Here is a 20,273-nt window from a genome sequence, read left to right as displayed (position 1 = left end):
GATTGTTCATTTCAAACTTGCTTTCCTTATAGTGTTAAAGCAGAAGGGACTTTCTTATCATGCCAGATCAGGTAAACTGCCCCTTCTGATTGGTTGCTATGAATATCTTGTTTTTTTGAAAAATTGGCCCATTTTATTTTCTTTTAATTTTAATTTTTTATAGAGACAAGGTCTTACTATGTCACCCTAGGCTGGTCTCAAACTCAATATGTAGTTGGGATTACAGGCCCATTCCATAGTGCCCAACTTAGCCTGTTTTGAAGTTCATTTTGATTACGTGGCACCTAGTGCTAGTGACTCCATTCTAATTTGGTCTGCTCAGTTAGGCCTAGTACAGGAGCATAGTCCAAAACAATGGGCTCCTATAATTTTTATTTAAGAATATAGTAATAACAGCTAATTCTTACTGAAGAATAAGTTATCTCATTTAATTTTTACAATACTCTTGAATAAGGTAGTTTCCATAATTATTCCCAATTTTCACATGGAGAACTTGAGACACTAGAAGGTGTGTCAAAGCACTTTGAAAACTCAAGCCCTAAACAAGTATGGAGAATGATTGGGATGAGGATGTTGAGGAATAGAAATACAAATGTGACCTTGGGCAGTCACATCCTCAAAATGGCGCTAGTTTTCTGATCTGTAAAATGAAAAGGTTGCACTCTTTCAAGGTACATCCAAAGCTTCAAGAGTCTAAATACAAAAGCTTACAGTATGGTCCTTCGTTTATGTACTAAAGATAAACTACTTCAAGAACAAATTCTAATGAATTCACTTGTCAAGCTCTCTACAGAAGCTCTATTAGGTTCACATGTTGAAGCCTGCATGACATTTCACCCATTGCCAAGTCACCCCTTTCTTTTATGTTTATTTGACAAGCATGAATGCTTCAAAGTGTTCTGAATATTTCCTCCTTACAACGTAATAAAAGGACCAAGGAACATTCCCAGTAAAGCCTGCTTAATACAGGATTATAATTTAATAATACATTGTGCCTCCTTTGGTCTGCCTGCCTGAAATATTTAATGTGCATTTTTTCTGTAAGGCAAACAGAGTATGTTTATTTTCCCATGTTTTAATTATAAATATAACAATAAATTTTTTTAGAAGGAAGGAAGGAAGGAGAGAGGGAGGGAGGGAGGGAGGGAGGGAGGGAAGGAAGGAAGGAAGGAAGGAAGGAAGGGAGGGAGGGAGGGAGGGAGGGAGGGAGGGAGGGAGGGAAAGAAGAGAAAGAAGAGAAAGAAAGAAAGAAAGAAAGAAAGAAAGAAAGAAAGAAAGAAAGAAAGAAAGAAAGAAAGAAAGAAAAAAGAGAGTGAGTCACCTATAAATCTCACTCTGATCCAATCCCAGTATTTTTCACTCGTGGGTGCTTCCTTTAGTCCTTCTTTAGCTACTTCCAATTTTTTTCACAGTTCATTCATTCATTCCACAGGTATTTATGAAGTTGTACCATGTACTAGGTGGTACTCATTGTTCTAGGGACTGGATATACAGCAGTAGGACAAAGGCTGAGCCTTGGTTATAAGCCCCATGTACACATACTTTTATTTCCCCTCACCTTTTTTTCTTGTTGGCTTAACATTATATCTTAAGCATTTTTCCATGTATCTACCCTGAAAGAATGTAGACAGAAAGAATAAAATAGGCTCTGTGGCCAGAGGGAATTAGTAAGTTAATAAAACATTGGTGCAGTGCTGCTAGGGGAGAGATTCGAAGATGATAATAATGACTATTTTTTGAGCAACTTATTTGTGATAAGCACTGTCTGGATGATATATATATATACATCATCTCATGTACATTAATCTTCACTACAGCTCTATGAGGTTGGAAATATTATTATCTTATTCCCATTTTGCATGTAAGGAAACTGAGCTTATAAATTGCAAAGCCTGCATTGCCCCCAACATTTCCCTTCACTCTTTGGATAGTGAGGAGCTTTGATTTCATTCCATTTCTTTCCTTTTGGGGAGGGGAAGGAGTGGACAATCACTCTGAACCACCTTCTGTCCAATTTCAGAACTATATCGAGGTTTGAAAGGAGATGGAAGTAAACAGAAATGAAGTGACATGTAATTTAGAGGAAGTGAAAGAAAATAAGAACTATTCCTTTCTCTCTTTCCTCATCTTAGGTCCTGCCAGTGCATCATTTTTCTTGGAGAAACAACTGAGAAAATGATACAATCTTTTATAAATAGCTTAAAACACAAACTACTAAGATGCAGTAACTAGACTGAATAGTCAAGAAATGCCAAAGACTCATTGTTTTATTGCATGCATGCACCAGTGGTTGAGGGGAGGCTAAGGTCACTTTAAATCCTTGAGATATCTCCAAGGTAATAACAGCAACAAAAACAAAATTCCAACAAGAATCCCAGGACAGTCGTGCAGCTCTTTACAGTGTTCAATGCCTTATACAGCAGTTTCTTGAGTATGAACAATGCATGGTCACTATCTATAAGAAAATAATTCTTTCAGACCCTCCGTGTTGATCTTTTATTATAATATTACTTAAATATATGATAACACAAAATAAGACATAAATTCCTTATGTTTATAGCAGTTAAACAGTTATAGAAGAAGAATGATTTTGCATATTAGATGCAAACAAAACTAAAATCAATACAACTCAAATCCCTAATATTAGTTTAATATAATGGATGGTGTTATTTGCTGAAACAAAATCACTTTCCCCAATGTGAATATTAGTATGTACATTATTAAAACACTTCCTCTGAATTAACTTTGATATTATCTGCCTTGGTTTGGAGCAAATACACCATTTATACATTAGGTCTACCTCTGTTCTTTTTGCTTGCATCCAAAACAATTAAAGCAGTACTGTGTGGTGGGTACTATTATGATTGTAAACAGAAATGCAAATTCTGATGTTGAAATCACAAGACAGAACTTGCTTATGAGGTGGTCATTCACTTAATGCAATTCTGGGAGACAACTTGAGGACCACAGGTTCAGAAACAATGATGATTAAGAGCATAAGCTTTTACACAGATATTGGTGCCAAAAAAAAAAAAAGAGCATAAGCTTTGTCACTGCTTGATAATGTCTAAAATATTAAAATAAATAAATAAAAATGATATAAAAAATAAATATAAAAGAAAAATTTTAAATATAAATGATTTGTTTAAAAAATAAAATAAACACAGTGAGATGTGCAACATTTGGGGGATGGTCACACTTGAAGCTCTGACTCAAGAGGGGAGGGGAGCATGGGCAATATATGTAACCTTAACATTTGTACCCCCGTAATATGCTGAAATAAAAAAAAATTAAAAAATTTTTAAAAAGAGAGCATAAGCTTTGGAATCTGAAAGATCTGAGTTTGTATCCTGGCTCTGGCTTTGCCACTTTTCTAGATGTGTGACCTTGGACAAGTTATTTAACCTCTCTGTTCCTCAGGTTTTCTTCTCTATAAAATGGGGATGATAATAATAGTACTTTAAATTTGCCAGCAGAAACAGGCACCACGATCCACTTTCTAGACATGCATGATGTTTAAGCCTAAAACTGTTGAGAAGCTAAAAGTCACTTGGTAGTACTTCAGAGTTCTTCTGTAAATCCAGAACTACATGGCATTGGGCAAGCTGAAAAAAGAAGTTTCTCTGGGCTCCCATCCTCTCCTCCCAATATCTGCATATGCCATCCCAGGTTCATATTTTAGGGTGGACCTAGAAAATGTGATTGAGCTTAAAAAGAGAAACGGTAAAACAGCAATGCCAGTAAGTAGGCAATTGAGAATCAGTTGAACCCATGCCACATGGCAGCTGTTTGTATATGAAGCCCACCAACAAAAGCTTGCTTTTTTTGCTTCCTGGCCTGGCATGAATCCCTTGATTCCTGAGGCCCCCAAGGTTGAAAATAGCCCAGCCACCTGCCAATGGTTGGTATATTTTTAGGACCAGCAGGATTGGAAACAGGGCTCTGTGTGCCTGGAACTTGAGCCAGACTGCTGGGTGGGTCTCTCACCTCCATTGGGTTGCTAGGTCCTGAGCTGCTGGATCTAATTCAGCAGCCAGTCACCAAGAGGAGAGAGAGCTGTGAGAGGAGCAGACTGGAACAGTGGAAGGAGGTGGGGTATGTTTGGGGAGGAGGGTGAATACAAAGGTCGTAGCTAGTGAATATTGGGTTAAAGGATATAGGAAAGTTGCATAAGTGGAGGACTCCACAAGCAGAAATCACAACACTAGCCCCTTTCTTTGTTTTTTTTTTTTAAGTGTAGTTAAAATTAATCTTATTATCTCCTATCAATCTCTCAAGAAAAATCCAATACGCTTGAAATTGTCCAAATACCAGGTATTTGCCAAATGATAACAGACGAATCCAAAGCTTTTGTTCTCTCCTTCCTCTTATCCCCACCCTACTTAAGAGAAAAATAAATTCTTCTCCTTGTATCACTGTGAGTTTCACTCTCTCCTGAATGATTTATCAAAGTTGTTCTTCCAAAACAACACAGCATCCCTTCTAAGTAGAACATACACACAGAGAGAGAATAGATGAATAGATGAGAGAGCAGAACAGGAGACTCTAACCTAACCTAGGAGCCAGAAAACATTTCACTGAGAAAATAATAGGATTTAAGCTAATTATACACAAATGCTTGTGGCAGTTTATTTATTTATGTATGTTTTTTTAAGAGACAGGTTCTCACTCTGTTGCTCAGGCTGGAGTACAGTGGTGCAATCATAGCTCACCGCAGCCTTGAACTCCTGGACTCAAGTGATTCTCCCACCTCAGCCTGGGAGTAGCTAGGACTACAGGTGCCTGCCACCACAACTGGCTATTTTTTTAAAAAAATTTTTGTAGAAATGGAGTCTCACTATGTCACTCAGGCTGGCCCTAAACTCCTAGGCTCAAGCAGTCCTTTTGCCTTGGCCTCCCAAAGTGCTGAGATTACAGGCATGAGCCACTGTGCCCATCCCCATAGAAGTTTTATTTGTAATAGCTGCAAACTGCAAACTGCACAAATGTCAATCAACTGGTGAATGGGTAAACAAACTGTGGTATAGCTCTACAGTTGACTACTACTGGACTACTACTCAGTAATAAAAGGGAATAAACTATTGATACAACAATATACATAAACCTCAAGAAAATTATGTTGAGTCAAAGGAGCCAGACCACAATAAAAATGGCATAGTGCATGACTACATTTACATAAAGCTCTAGGAGATGCAAACTAATCCATATCCACAAAAAGCAGATCAGCTTTTGCCTGCATGAGGGTGGGAGGGGGGAGCCAATGGGAGGGATGACAAAGTAGCACTAGGAAACTTTGGGGGGTGGTGGATATGTTCACTCTCTTGATTGTGGTAATGGTTTCATGGGTGTATACATATGTCAAAAGTTATCAAATTGTACACTTTAAATATATGCAGTTTGTCATATGTCCATTATACCACAATTAATATGTTTAAATTTTTTTTTAATTTAATTTGAGACATGAAGTATGAATAGTGGGAAACTGTGGTGCTGGCGTGGAGGAGGGCTGATGGGATTGGGGGAGAGCAGTCCGGGCAGAGAGAACAGTGTGCAAAGGTCCTGAGTGGGGTAAGAGCATAAGTCCTGTTTGGATAGAGTTGAGAGATCAAAGGGAAAAGTTGCAGGGGATGAGGTCAGAGAGATTGGCAGGGGCCAGATCAAGGTGTTTGGGATTATGTTAGTTTGTCAGGGTTGCCCAATAACAAGGTACCATAGACTGTGTGGCTTAAACAACAGAAATTTATTTTCTCACAGTCCTGGAGGCTAGAAGTCTGAGATCAAGACGTTAGCGTTGGTTTCTTCTGAGCCCTCTCTCCTTGGCTTGCAGATGGCCACCTTCTCCCTGTGTCTTTACATGGCCTTCCCTCTCTGTGTATCTCTGTCCTAATCTCTTCTTCTTATAAGGATACCAGTCAGATTGGATTAGGACCCACCCATATGACCTCATTTTACCTTCATTACCTTTCTTAAAGACCCTATGTCAAACAGAGTCACATTCTGGGGTACTGGGGGTTAGGACTTGAACATATATATTTGGTATGGGGAGGGTACAGGGGAACAATTCAATAGGAATATAGCTGTGTGTGAAACAAAGATCCATGGTCCAGGCCATGCATGCTGGCTCATGCCTGTAATCCCAGCACTTTGATTTGAAAGGCTGAGGAGAATCCTTTGAGGTCAGGAGTTTGAGATCAGCCTGGGCAATAGTGAGATCCTGCTCTACAAAAAAAAAAAAAAAAAAAAAAAAAATCCCATGGTCTCATGGAGCTTACATTCTAGAGGAGGTATACAGACAATAAACAATAAATTATATAGACTGTTAGAAGGTGGTAGATACTATGGGGGAAAAATGTAGGGCAGGATGTGGGGGTGGGAATTTGAGATGTGAGACAGAGGGAGGGCGGGAGATGAAAGGAAAGAGGAGGATCTACAGATTTGTCTCTATCCTAAGGGCAATGAAACACTATTGGCAGGTTTTAAACAGAGGTATGATATATTTGCTTTTGAAAAAGATCACTCAGACTGCTTATAGAAAACAGAATAGAGGGTGGGAGAGGCACATAGGAAGATTAGCAATAGTCCAGATGAAAGATAATACTGGCTTGAACTAGAGCTGTAGCAGGGGTATGGATGGTGTGGATCAGTCTAACATATGTTAAGGAAGTTGAATCAATAGGATTTGGTGATTTAATATAGAAGGGCAGGAAAGTTAACAAAACAAGGATGACTCCCAGGGTGCTGTCTTGCATTAAAAAGGGGATGATGGTCATTTACTGAGATGAGGAACTGGCAAGAGAGGACCTGGTTTGGGAGAGAAAATCATGAGTTTGATTTTGGATGTGGTGAGTGAAATGCATGTGTGACACCCAAGTAGAGCTATCCAGTGGCCACTTAGACATGAGGGGCTTGAGATATAGATCTGGGAACCAGCAACATATTGATGGGAGAAGCAAAGGGAGTGGATGAGATCAACACTGCCTGGCAAGACTACTTAGTTTCTCTCATCTGTTTCCTCTCCCACTTCCTACAGTGACAATTTCACACCTTTTCTACCCTCTTCAAAACTTCTACCACTCCTACTCAACCAACACACAAATACCCACCGGGACGACCACAACCACCATCATCAGCTGAGCCGCAGTTCACAACCTCTTCTCTTGAATCTTGCCTACTATTCTGTCTTATGTGTCTTTGGTTGCTCCCTGTTTACTTTCTCTACCCCACCATCATTTATACATGCTCCAGTCTCTCACATCTTATAAGATAAAATTTTCCTTGCTCCCACTTTCCCTCCAGCTATCTATCTTTTTTCCCTTCATTGTTAAACCTCTCCCAAGAGTTGTCTATTCTTACTGCCTCTATCTTTTCACTTCCCACTCATTTCCCAATCTATCTTAATCTGTATTCCACCCCCACCATTCCACTGAAATCTTTAAGGAAAGTGAGCAGGATGTTCACGTCTCTAAATCGAATGGGATTTGTTTAGATTCTCATCTTCCTTGAGATCTCAGGAGCATTTGTAGCCATTGACAACAGTGAAGAACAAAGGTTGATCTATTAAAGTGATAATCACACTTCATTAATTTATGAAAAAAAAGTCTGCCAAATACTCAATGCTGAATAACCATAGTTTGTCTGCCAGTTATTCTTCTTCTTCTTCTTCTTCTTTTTTTTTTTTTTTTTTTGTGAGACAGAGTCTCACTTTGTTGCCCAGGCTAGAGTGAGTGTTGTGGCGTCAGCCTAGCTCACAGCAACCTCAATCTCCTGGGCTCAAGCGATCCTACTGCCTCAGCCTCCCGAGTAGCTGGGACTACAGGCATGCACCACCATGCCGGGCTAACTTTTTCTATCTATGTTAGTTGCCCAATTAAATTCTTTCTATTTATAGTAGAGACGGGGTCCCACTCAGGCTGGTTTTGAACTCCTGACCTTGAGCAATCCGCCCGCCTCAGTCTCCCAGAGAGCTAGGATTACAGGCGTGAGCAACCACACCCGGCCTGTCTGCCAATTATTCTTTCGAGTAAAAATGGAGTTCCGTGAAAAAAGCAGTTAGTTCAGTTTGTAACTCAACTAAGCAAGTTGTTTTTATTTTTTAGATGACCATCATACTTTTGTAGGCAGAATGCCTTATACATACTTCTTATTTTGTCACACAGACTATTAATAAGACCTGTACTCTAAGGTTGAGATTTAATAAAATCAATATTTTTTGCTGCTTCATCAGGTAAAATTGGATTTTATTTCTTTCTTCAAATATGTGGTGATGAAAAGTACAATGACTGTTAGTACAGTCTGATGCCACTGCCTTGATGTATGTGCCAGTGTATCAGCAGTTTTACCCACCATTGCTTTCGCACCATCATTGAAAATGTCCACATACTAAAAACAAACAAACGAACAAACAAAAACCACAAAAAACAATAAAATAATGACTATTACTATGCAAATAGTTTCGACTATGTAGAACCTTGGAGAGGGACCTCCATGGATCACAATTTGAAAATCATCATTTTAGATTAATCAGGATTTATTCCAAAGCTGGCGAATAGTCACATTCCCTGAGAGATGGATAGTGGACAAAAATGGGGTTCTGTTTGCATCAAAGATGAACAGAATCAGTGTTGATAACCTGCCAAATGTCTCTTCGTTGAAAACAAAACAGGTGTAGTGGGGTAATTAAGGGGAAAATGGCAAAATTGGAGATTTGATCAGAAAATGGAATTTTGAATTACAGTAAGTTTCTGCTGGGTGGCTGTGTGGAGGAGACAGTCATTGGAAACAAGGAGGTCAAGTGATAGAATGATCAGGGTAGTGGGTGGGTTGACCATGAGGGACACTGAAGTCCCCCAGGATGATGACAGCAGCACTTGCAATAGAGAGGAAGACTAAAAGGCAGTTGCTAAAGTCTACAGTGAGTCCAGAAGAGTGGCCAGGAGGAGTTCAGTAGACAACAGGACCAAGATGGGGAAGCATTAGCATAGCCAAACAGTATGGAACTCCAAGGAAGGAATAAAGGCTTGAAAGTGTTGTTCCCCAATGTGGGGGACACTAACCCACTCTTAGACCATGGAATGTTGGGTATAGACAGACTAGTCACCATTGAACAGGGCTGCAAAGAAAATGGTGCTTTTGGCAGAAAATCAGATTTCCTTTGAGGTAAGGAGGTGGTAAAAAATGCCAAGAAAAGTTGTTGAGGATATAAAGGTGTGTGATAGTTATGTAGCAGCCATTCTAGAAAAGACACGATGGGAGTTTTTGGTTGCTAAGAGAAGAATAGAGCTTTGAGTAACAGAAGAAGCGGAGTATTATGACAAGAAGCATAATTGGGAGATGGGAGGGGGGTAATATATAACCAGAGGGGCTTAAGCTACCTTAGATTTAGTCCTGACTTCCACTGGAAGGGACAGACTCAGCCCTCCAGAATTCAGCTAAGGTTTGGGGTGGGGGAAAGGACATGAGATTATCATGTCCTGAGGATACTGGGGATGGGATGAGGTGGGTGGGTGGGAGTTGATGGTCTTGTATTTTATCAGACTGCAGAACACTTCAGGTATTTCTTTTTTTTTTTTTTTTCTGAGACAGAGTCTTGCTTTTTTGCCAAGGCTAAAGTGAGTGCCGTGGCGTCAGCCTAGCTCACAGCAACCTCAAACTCCTGGGCTCAAGCAATCCTCCTGCCTCAGCCTCCCAAGTAGCTGGGACTACAGGCATGCACCACCATGCCTGGCTAATTTTTTCTATATGTATTGGCCAATTAATTTCTTTCTATTTATAGTAGAGATGGGGTCTTGCTCTTGCTCAGGCTGGTTTCAAACTCCTGACCTTGAGCAATCAGCCCGCCTTGGCCTCCCAGAGTGCTAGGATTACAGGTCAGAGCCACCACGCCCGGCCTTCAGGTATATTTTTTCAGAACAAAGTAACACCTACCTCAATGAAGTGTGCAAATTCACATCTCTTAAGAGATAGAAAATTCTTGCAGCTTTGAAATGAACTTATCTAGTTTCTAACAATCACATTTAAGTTATTTAAAATTGTAGGGGCAATTACTGCAAATCACTATTAAGTGCTGTAAACAAAACAAAAATGTTTAAAAAAGACTATGGGGTTGTTGTCATCAATAGGACCAGGATTGTCCTTGATTAATAGGAAGCACCAGGATTGTCCTTGGTTTAAATATTGTAAGATACTGCCCCATGCAAAGTAAGGGATTTATTCCCTATACCTAAATAATGTCTACAGTTTTAATCTGAAGAAAGTCCCTTGCTTTCTCATGCTGTCTTTTAGGCAATATGACTTCTATTGTGGCCAACTTTACCTAAAATGCTGTAGCTCTAGCAGATGACTAAAGGTGAGGAAGTAGTTTGAGTAGCTAACAGGTAAACTGCCATGGCAGTTTTTTCTTGCCTATTTTCAGAAGCTTGTTAATGTGGCTACAAGATCATCACAGGTCCCAAAACTCATTGGTCCTTTATAATCACAAGGGGACAGACAATCATTGGCTCTCTATCACCGCTAAGAATATACAGTTAAGCAAGCTTAAGCATCCCAGATTTAAAGTCCCACTAGCCAAAGTGTATTTTGGTGGTGACATAAACATTTGCAACTTAGTTTTTATTGGTTAAATACGTTCTTACTTATTTATTTATTGCTTTAAGACTAGGAGATTTTTGGGGTGTGATGTAACCAGATTAAACTAGAACTGGCTTCTTAAAATGTAGTTTAGGTATTTTAAATGTTAGATTTCATTTACATAGTAAAGTTACTAATTCTAAATATATATCTAGACACTGATTTTACTCCAAATGCCAACATGAAAAATATATTTTGTGGAGTTATACATAGAGCCTCAACATTGATATAGTCATCCATATTTTACAAATAAAAAAACTGGGGTACTCAGACTTTTGGGGGGAGGGGGGATATGGGCATTTATTGAAACCTTAAAATCTGTACCCCCATAATATGCCAAAATAAAAAAAAAATTAAAAAAAAAAAAAACTGGGGTTACAAGAGGCAAATTTGCCCAAGGCCACACACAGTAAGTGTCAAAGTTGAGGTTTTAACCCAAATCTGAAAACCTCTTATCCATGCTCTTAACCACTGCACTACAGTATAGTACACCTGCTTCTTGCAGTGGACACTTGGGAAAATACTTACAACTGGATTATAGAGCTGGTCACTTTTGAAGTACAAAATCACATGAGCTGAAGAGGAGTATAATTATATACAAGCTACATCTTAAGTATGTGTTGCTGCAAGATCTCCCTGCCATGGCTTACTCATCCCAATCATTGAAATCATGTGTGCCTCTGGGAGGAAACATTCCCAGATGTGCTGTGGCATACGTGCTTAAAACATGTTTTGTTTTATTTTTTTTCAGGTTATTATAGTAGTTCAGTCTGCCTTCCAAGTTTGCCCACGAAGAAAGTAGATAAGTAGTTGAGTGTGATAAGTTATACATCTTAAATGCTTAATGAAATTTTAGTGCTGCTCTTTGGCATTTTCCCTTTGCAACGGGGTGTCCCAAAAGTCTTAGTGCAATTTTAAGCTTTAAATATAAATATATTTTACTGAACACTATAAGATTACTAGCTAGAAAATTCCAGATGAGCTTGGTGGGCCTGCCATTTATGACAGAGTCAATAAATTTGTAGAGTCAAATTTGTGGAGACAGGAACTAAGCATGAAGGGTAGGGTCACAGGAAGCACAAACTTTGGAAAGGAACAGAGTCAAGGGTAGATGTTACTGAAAGTTTGGCACTTGTCCCTGAGGCCACATCAGAAGAACAAGGACAAGTGGTTTAAGGAGAAGGAAAGAGGAGTTTATTAACTTGCTGGCAAAGGAAGGAGTTGGCAGATTCCAATCTCAAAGCACCAACATACTGTTTTTGAGCAAAAGTACAGAGCTTTTAAAGGTCCTGATTAATCCCCTAATGCCATCTTCAGCTAAAACAATCTCCCGACTTCTGCTAGGACAATTCCCTTGAGCCATCTCCTGTGGCACAAAGAACAAAGGACACCCTTCTGCCTCTCCGGACCACTGGCCTGAGGCAGGGATGTAGGGTTTATTTATTTATTTATTTATTTAGACAGAGTCTCTGTCACCCAAGCTAGAGTTCCGTGGCATCAGCATAGTTCACAGCAACCTCAAACTCCTGGGCTCAAGCAATCCTTCTGCCTCAGCTTCCTGAGTAGCTGGGACTACAGCTACGTGCCATGACTCCTGGATAATTTTTTTTCTATTTTTAGTAGAGACAGAATCTCGCTCTTTCTCAGGCTGGTCTAGAACTCTTGACCTTAAGCAAATCCTCCCACCTCAGCCTCCCAAAGTGCTAGGATTACAGGCATGAGCCACATGCCCAGCCCCTAGGATGTAGGTTTTAGTTCTCAGAAAATGGTGAGGGGGTTTTGAAAAGACAGAAAACATTTTTACCCCTCTTCATGCCATTTTCTCTGCTACATAGAGACAGTAAGATAGTAGAAAGCTACTCAGGGTGAGATATGGGACCTTCCCCACAACCCTTAAAAATTGCACTAAAGTTACCAAATTTAGAAAATGCTAGGCCGGGCGCGGTGGCTCACGCCTGTAATCCTAGCACTCTGGGAGGCTGAGGCGGGATGATCTCTCAAGGTCAGGAGTTTCAACCAGCCTGAGCAAGAGCGAGACCCCGTCTCTACTAAAATTAGAAAGAAATTAGCCAGACAACTAAAAATATATAGAAAAAATTAGCCGGGCATGGTGGCGCATGCCTGTAGTCCCAGCTACTCAGGAGGCTGAGGCAGAAGGATCCCTTGAGCCCAGGAGTTTGAGGTTGCCGTTAGCTAGGCTGATGTCATGGCACTCTAGCCCAGGCAACAGAGTGAGAGTCTGTCTCAAAAAAAAAAAGAAAAAAAAAAGAGAAAATGCTGAGTGTATCTGGATTTCTCATAGAAAATAGCAAAACCAAGAGGAGCTATGACTTAGTGAGCCTGTAGGCAGAGCCAAAGTTGTTTTTTTTACCTTCTGTTGTGGTAATCAGGGCACCTGTAGTCTTTGCACCTGTCAGGTTACAACACTGTTACACAAGGTTCTCTATTCACCATGCTAGAGAAAGTTGACCAAGATAAGGAAACAGTCTTAGGCGTAGTATTAAGGAAAAAGCAAAAGTCAGGAATTCTTTGTGAATATAGAAGATGACTGTGGAACTAGGCATCTAGGCAGTGTGGTTTACTGGAAGAAGCAGAGAGTCACAAGCTGTGGAAACTGGAGTAAATTGCTTAAAATCTATGAACGCAGATCCTTCATCTGTAAAACCCTCCTTCATAGGGTGGCCTGGGTAAAGGAAATAATGCATGTTTGCAAAGAGACTAGAACATAGAAGGCATTCAATAGATGTTAGCATTATAAAGAATCTAGGGCTTGATGAAGAAAGAAAGAAAGGCCACGGCCACTGAGACTAGTCAACTTTGTTGCAAAAATTCAAGGGGCTATTGATAATGGGGATGCTGTGGGTATGAGGGTACAGGTGCTAAATGGGATATCTTTGTACCCTCCACTTAATTTTGCTGTGAGCCTAAAACTGCTCTAAAACAATAAAGTCTTTAAGAAAAAATCAAGAGTGGTCCATACTACCTAATGATGTTGTAGTCCAGATACTGGCTTGGGTCATCCCCCTGCCCCATTTCAGCTCATATCTCAAGCACCCTCCAGGGATTTCCAGGCTGTACTTCACAATTGGTATCCCCATGTTCTTGGGCATTCATGCATGCCATTTTTGTTCTGTCCTGCATCAAAATCGTTTTGTGTCCCTGAGGCAAACCCCAGCTCCTGGAGCATGGAAAATGCTCCCACGATTTAAAGAACAAAACAAAATCACTCATACATAGTGTTGACATCTAACAGGCAATTCAATGTGTGTCCTTGCCTAACTGGTAATTTAGTAATTTTTATTTAAATTAATATGGGTCCTAGGGTGGAGGGGATAAGAAATATAGGACAGTTTCTCTGTAGTTCAATTCTATAAGTTTGGACAAGGAATCAGGATAGAAGAAAGCCTAATTCCAGGAAGCTGGACAGAAATTTTGGGCCAGGCCTACCACAGATTCGTTCTAGCCCAGCAATATCATTGTACATAGTGAATTTCAAGGCCCGGGAAGAAGAAAGGATTTGCGTGAGGTCATATAGCTAGTTAGAGATACAATGGAAATTGGTTTCTACGTTTGCAAAAAATGCTCTAGGCAATTAAAAGTCTCTATTCTCTGCTCTGCCACCAAATGACTGCAATTATGATTCTTATTCGTTAAGTTTTTCAGAATGAGCTATGGAAAGAATGAATAGGAGAGGAGCTCTGGGCAAAGGCTAACAAAATGGACTAGCCAAGCAATATGTCTGAACAATCTAGATTGAAAAGTATGGCCTTTAATATCTTTTTATGGCTGGATTGATCATGTGTCAGGATTGTCAGTGGATGAGAATGCAGCTGAAGCCTTTTATTTATTTATTTATTTGAGACAGTGTCTCACTCTGTTGCCCAGGCTAGAATGCTGTGGCATCAGCCTAGTTCACAGCAACCTTAAACTCCTGGGCTCAAGTGATCCTACTGCCTCAGCTTCCTGAGTAGCTGGGACTACAGGCATGTGCCACCATGCCCAGCTAATTTTTATATATATTTTTAGTTGTCCAATTAATTTCTTTCTATTTTTAGTAGAGACGGGGTCTCACTCTTGCGCAGGCTGGTTTCAAACTCCTGACCTTGAGTGATCCACCGGCCTCAGCCTCCCAGAGTGCTAGAATTACAGGCATGAGGCTGAAGCCTTTTTGGTGTTCAATTGTGTTTCAGCCATACCTTTTTGTCCTCAGTCCTTGCCTCAAGGTAATAGGAGAACTAGGCAACATTCCCCACTCCTCTTATAAGGCCCAGAAACTAACCAGAGCTCAAAAGTAGCCCATCTATATAAAGGCTATGAACAGTACGATCTCACTTGGGGGTCCCAGTCCCAAAATTCTCAATGCCAATGCCTAGCAGATTCTGCATCTTTCCTCAAGTAGCTAACATAGACTTTATAAAAAGGAAGACCTTTTACTCTTCAACAAATATTTCCTGACTGCTGTGCATGGCATGGCTATGACATTAGGATACATAGTAGAACCGTGGCTGCCCTCAGTAAGTTTCCAGTCAACTAAGTGAGGCAGACAGTAAACAGACAGTTTCACAGCTTAGCTCAGAATAAGCACCACAATATATTTAGCACAATGCAAGGCCCAGGAGGCTCAAAGGTGGATAAGAACAAGTCTTGCCCTAAACACCTAAGAAACAAATAGGGAAACAATGACAGCACAGTATTTAACTGCTATGAAGGAAGTGTGCCCTGGGGAGCTGGGAGAACTCTGGAGCGAGGGATCTAATGGGACCATTGGTCAGTCAAAGCCACTGTGGCACTAAGAAAGTTCTGGAACATCACCAATTAGTTGAGGCAGTAAAGGCCCCTTTGGCTTCAGCTGGTAAATGAGATTAGCTACAAGTCACATAGCCCTTCAAGCCAGGTTTTAGGAGCTTGGGGAAAGGACAAGGACATTTGAGAGCAAGGTTTTGCCTATACTAGCCGAAGACACAATTGAGACTGAAGTTTTTCCTGTTTTTGTAAAGCAAGCATAAAAATTAGGTTTATTAAGGAGGGAAAGATAGGATTATAGAGCAAAAGCAAGATACAAGTTTACAGAGCGTGATACATAGGCCACAGATGACAACCAGACCCACTGTTGCAGCAAAGGGAGAGCAAAAGGAAGGGTACAAAAGGGCGTGACTGAAGTTTTTCTGCCCTGCTAGAGCTTCCTTCCGAGTTTTGCTCCATAGTTTTTTGGGGGTTTTTTTTGTTTGTTTGTTTGTTTTTTGAGACAGAGTCTCACTCTGTTGCCTGGGCTAGAGTGCTGTGGCATCAGCCTAGCTCACAGCAACCTCAAACTCCTGGGCTCAGGCAATCCTGCTGCTTCAGCCTCCCGAGTAACTGGGACTACAGGCATGTGTCACTGTGCCCGGCTAATTTTTTTCTATATATTTTTAGTTGTCTGGCTAATTTCTTTCTATTTTGAATAGAGACAGGGTCTCGCTCCTGCTCAGGCTGGTTTTGAACTCAATCTGCCCGCCTTGGCCTCCCAGAGTGCTAGGATTACGCCTGTACACGCCAGGTAATTCTTATCTTTAGGTAAATTTGGGAAACCATGCAGGGGTGGGGAACCTGCAGCCGTGGGGCCATATGTGACCTTCTGGATCCTTGAGTGCAGCCTTTTGACTGAATCCAAGTTTTACAGAACAAAATCTTTTAATAAAGGGATTTGTTCTGTGAAGTTTGGATCCAGTCGAGGGGCCACACTTGGGGATCTGAAGCGCCACATGTGGCCGTGGGATTGCAGGTTCCCCACCCCTGTGTGGAAAGCTCAAACACGCATACTTAAATAATAGAGTGTCAAGATTTTTAAAAATGCAATAATAAAATAGACCTTATATTTGAAGAATACCTTATAGTTTACAATATCACATATACCATATACCTTGCCACATTAGAACCTCCTAAGAGCCTGGTAAACTGGGTAGGCCAAGGATTCTTGTCCTCATTTTAGGAATGAGAAAACCCTGCCCGAGTGGGGCTTGTGATATAATTGGAGAGAAAGAAAATGCATCCTTAGTGATGCAAGAACACCACAAAGCAAGATGCCAACTTTCACAAAAGAATACCTTATAACACAGACAATTTACAAAGGCTGAAGGGATGTGGCACCCAAGGGTAGCCTGAGGCCAATAGGAGTCAAAAGCCTCCCAAAGCCAGGAGATATGTCTGCATTTGGAAACTCAGCTATTTTCTATGGCACCATACAATTTTTCTACACTGGATTCTCACATGAACTGTACCAGTTACATTTTCCACAACCACATATTATACCACAAACCAGTCTGACTTGCAAGGGAAGTACAAACCTTGGTCCTTTTGCAATGCCCTGCTGCCTAACCAGTTTGTATTTGCAAAAGTGACACGTGGCCAGGTCAGGATGGAGATGTTCTGGCACAGGAAAGATGGTTGTTGTATGAGGCCTTGCCTAGGATCCTTTCTGGGCCTACTTAGGGCTTTGGATACAGTAGGTAGAAAGGATTTCATTTCATCAAATTGTATTAATATCGTTTTTGGATCAGGTGTTGTGCTGACAGCTGTGTGCTGGTTCTGAGGAATTCATAGTCTAGGTAGGAGAGAAAGGAAGACATATACATTACTAGTGATTACCTAAGTCAAAAAAAATTGCAAGGCAGAATAAGCAACATTCTATGGTGATGGAGCAGGAGTTAATAGTTTTCATGGAAGATCCTGGAAGGCTGGTGGAGGAAGAGGCATTTCTATTAGGCCTTGAAAGATAGATAGGTATTCCAAAGACAGAGAATGGCATTATAAACTGAAGGAATCTATGAGCAAAGGTATCAGAGGCCTGAGTCTAAGGGAGATCTACTGGCAGCCTATTGCCTAGGCTGCTTAGCCTAAGGCAATTGGGGAGAATTATTTGGCCCTTTTTCTTATGTACAGGGGATCTTCCTTTCTGAACATTATTAAAATTTAGGTCTGAAAATTCTTTCTTTAATGATATTCCACAGGGCCTATGGAAGTTACTGACAGTATGGCCTCCTTTCAAGGGGGAGTATTTGGGGCAACCAGTGCTGTTGAGTTGTTCCAGGTCCTGCTATCTTCCATGGATGGCCAAGTTTGTTGGGCTAGAGTACTGGGCACATCAGAAGAGGATTGCGGAGATCCTGAGCAAAGAGAACAAAGCTGGAGGCATCCTACTTCCTGATTTCAAAATATACTACAAAGCCGTAGTAACCAAAAGAGCATGGTACAGACATAAAAAAGACACATAGACCAATGGAACAGAATAAAGAACCCAGAAATAAATCCAAGTATTTACAGCCACTTCATTTTCAAGATAGGTGCCAAGAACATACACTGGGGAGAGGATAGTCTCTTTAATAAATGGTGCTGGGAAAACCAGATAACCATAAGCAGAAGTATGAAACTAGATCCCTATCTCTTACTATATACAAAAACAAAATAAAAATGGATCAAAGACTTAAATCTAAGATCTGAAACTATGAAACTACTAGAAGAAAACATTGAGTTGATACCAGTGGAAATGGAGAGAAAACAAACAAAAGACATTGGAGAAATGCTTCAGGACATCTGGGCAAAGATTTCTGGGATTAGACCTGCAAAGCACAGACAACAAAAGCAAAAGTAGGCTGGGTGCAGTGGCTCACACCTGTAATTCTAGCACTCTGGGAGGCTGAGGCGGGAGGATAGCTTGAGCTCAGGAGTTAGAGACCAGCCTGAGCAAGAGCAAGTCCCCGGCTCTACTAAATATAGGAAAAAATTAGCTGGGTGTGGTGGTGTGCATCTATAGTCCTAGCTACTCAGGAGGCTGAGGCAGGAGGATTGCTTGAGCCCAGGAGTTTGAGGTTGCTGTGAGCTAGGCTGATGCCACGGCACTCACCTGGGCAACAGAGTGAGACTCTGCCTCAAAAAAGAAAAAAAAAATGTTAAAAACAAAAGAAAAAGTACACTAATGGGATTATATCAAGTTTAAAAGCTTCTGCACAGCAAAGGAAACAATCAACGAAGTGAAGAGACAACTTACAGAGTGGGAGGAAATATTTGCAAACTATCCATCTGATAAGGGATTAACAACCAGAATATATAAGGAACTCAACACAGTACAAAAAACAAAACCAAAACAAATAATCTGATTTAAAAATGGCAAAAGACCTGAATATATATTTCTCAAAAGAAGACATTCAAATGGCCAACAGGTATATGAAAATATGCTCAACATCATTAGTCACTTGAGAAATGCAAATCAAAACCACAATGAGGTATCAGCTCACCCCTGTCAAAATGGCTTTTTGTCGAAAAGACAAAAATTAACAGATGCTGGCAAGGATGAAAAGAAAGAGAAACATTCATACATCATTCATGGGAATGGAAATTAGTACAGCCACAATGGAAAGCAGTATGAAGGCTCCAAAAAAATAAAAATAGGTATACCATGTGATCCAGCCATCCCACTACTGAGTATATGTCCGAAAGAAAGGAAATCAATATATTGAAGAAATATCTGTACTCCCATGTTTATTACTGTACTATTGACAATTGCTAAGATATGGAATCAACCTAGGTGCCTATCAACAGATAACTAGATAAAGCAAATGTGATATGTGTATACACACGTCCCCCACCCCCCCCACACAATGGAATATCATTCAACCATGAAAAGAGAATGAAATCTTCTAATTTGCAGCAACATAGATGAAACTGGAGGTCATTATGTTAACTGAAATAAGCTAGGCACAGAAAGACAAACATCAAATGTTCTCACTCATATGTAGGAGCAACAAAAGTGGATCTCATGAAGATGGAGAGTAGATTGGTGGTTACCAGAGGCTGGGAAGGGTAGAGGCAAAGGGAGAATGAAGAGAGGTTGATTAATGGGTACAGAAATACAGTTAGATGGAATAAAGAATTAAGATCCGAGAGCTACCATGTAAAGATCTAGCGTTCAGTAGGGGACTATAGTTAACAAAATGGGTGGTCTCTGGGTTATGGATGAGATATCTTCCTGAGAATGTCTTTAGGTTGGATTTGTATGTAACTCAGATCCCTGATGAACAGCACATATACAGTAATAATAATAATACTATAATGGCTCATATGTGGTAATAGTAATACAATGTAAAACTGTAATAATAATACCCCTGTACTGTAATAATAAGTTATAGAAACTATTGTGCTCTTTCTTATAATTCAAACAAAACATAAAAACTAAGTCCTACAAAAAGTTTAGATAGGATATAGTAGAAATTTCAAAAAAGAATATTAAAGATAAACACTCCCCTAATGTTGGTTGCCTCAACGTCTTGCTCACTGGCAGGGACATTTTTGAGGCAAGAAGGCAGCTGACATTAATCGGAAGATGATGATAGAGATGGTGCTAGAGAGGATGGAGTGAGTGCTGGAGAAGCAGGATTGGATTCTGTTGCTCGAGGAGAGGTTTTTGCCACTGAAACCGGTTTCTTGAAAAAGGTATCTAGGGTTGTTTGCACAGCCTTTTTCTTTCTTTCATCATAAATGGACTTGTAGCAGCTGATGTTCTCACTAATGGCACGGTAAAACTTTGAAAACTGCTCAATGTTAGGATCGTGCTCCTCAAGTTTAGCAAATCCTGATTCAATGAGAGGAAAGGCTTCAGCTAATTCTTTTGTCAT

The sequence above is a fragment of the Microcebus murinus genome, chromosome X, assembly GCF_040939455.1.
Source record: "Microcebus murinus isolate Inina chromosome X, M.murinus_Inina_mat1.0, whole genome shotgun sequence".
NCBI lineage: Eukaryota > Metazoa > Chordata > Mammalia > Primates > Cheirogaleidae > Microcebus > Microcebus murinus.
The sequence above is the reverse complement of the archived record's forward strand: the minus strand, read 5'-3'. Positions refer to the sequence as shown.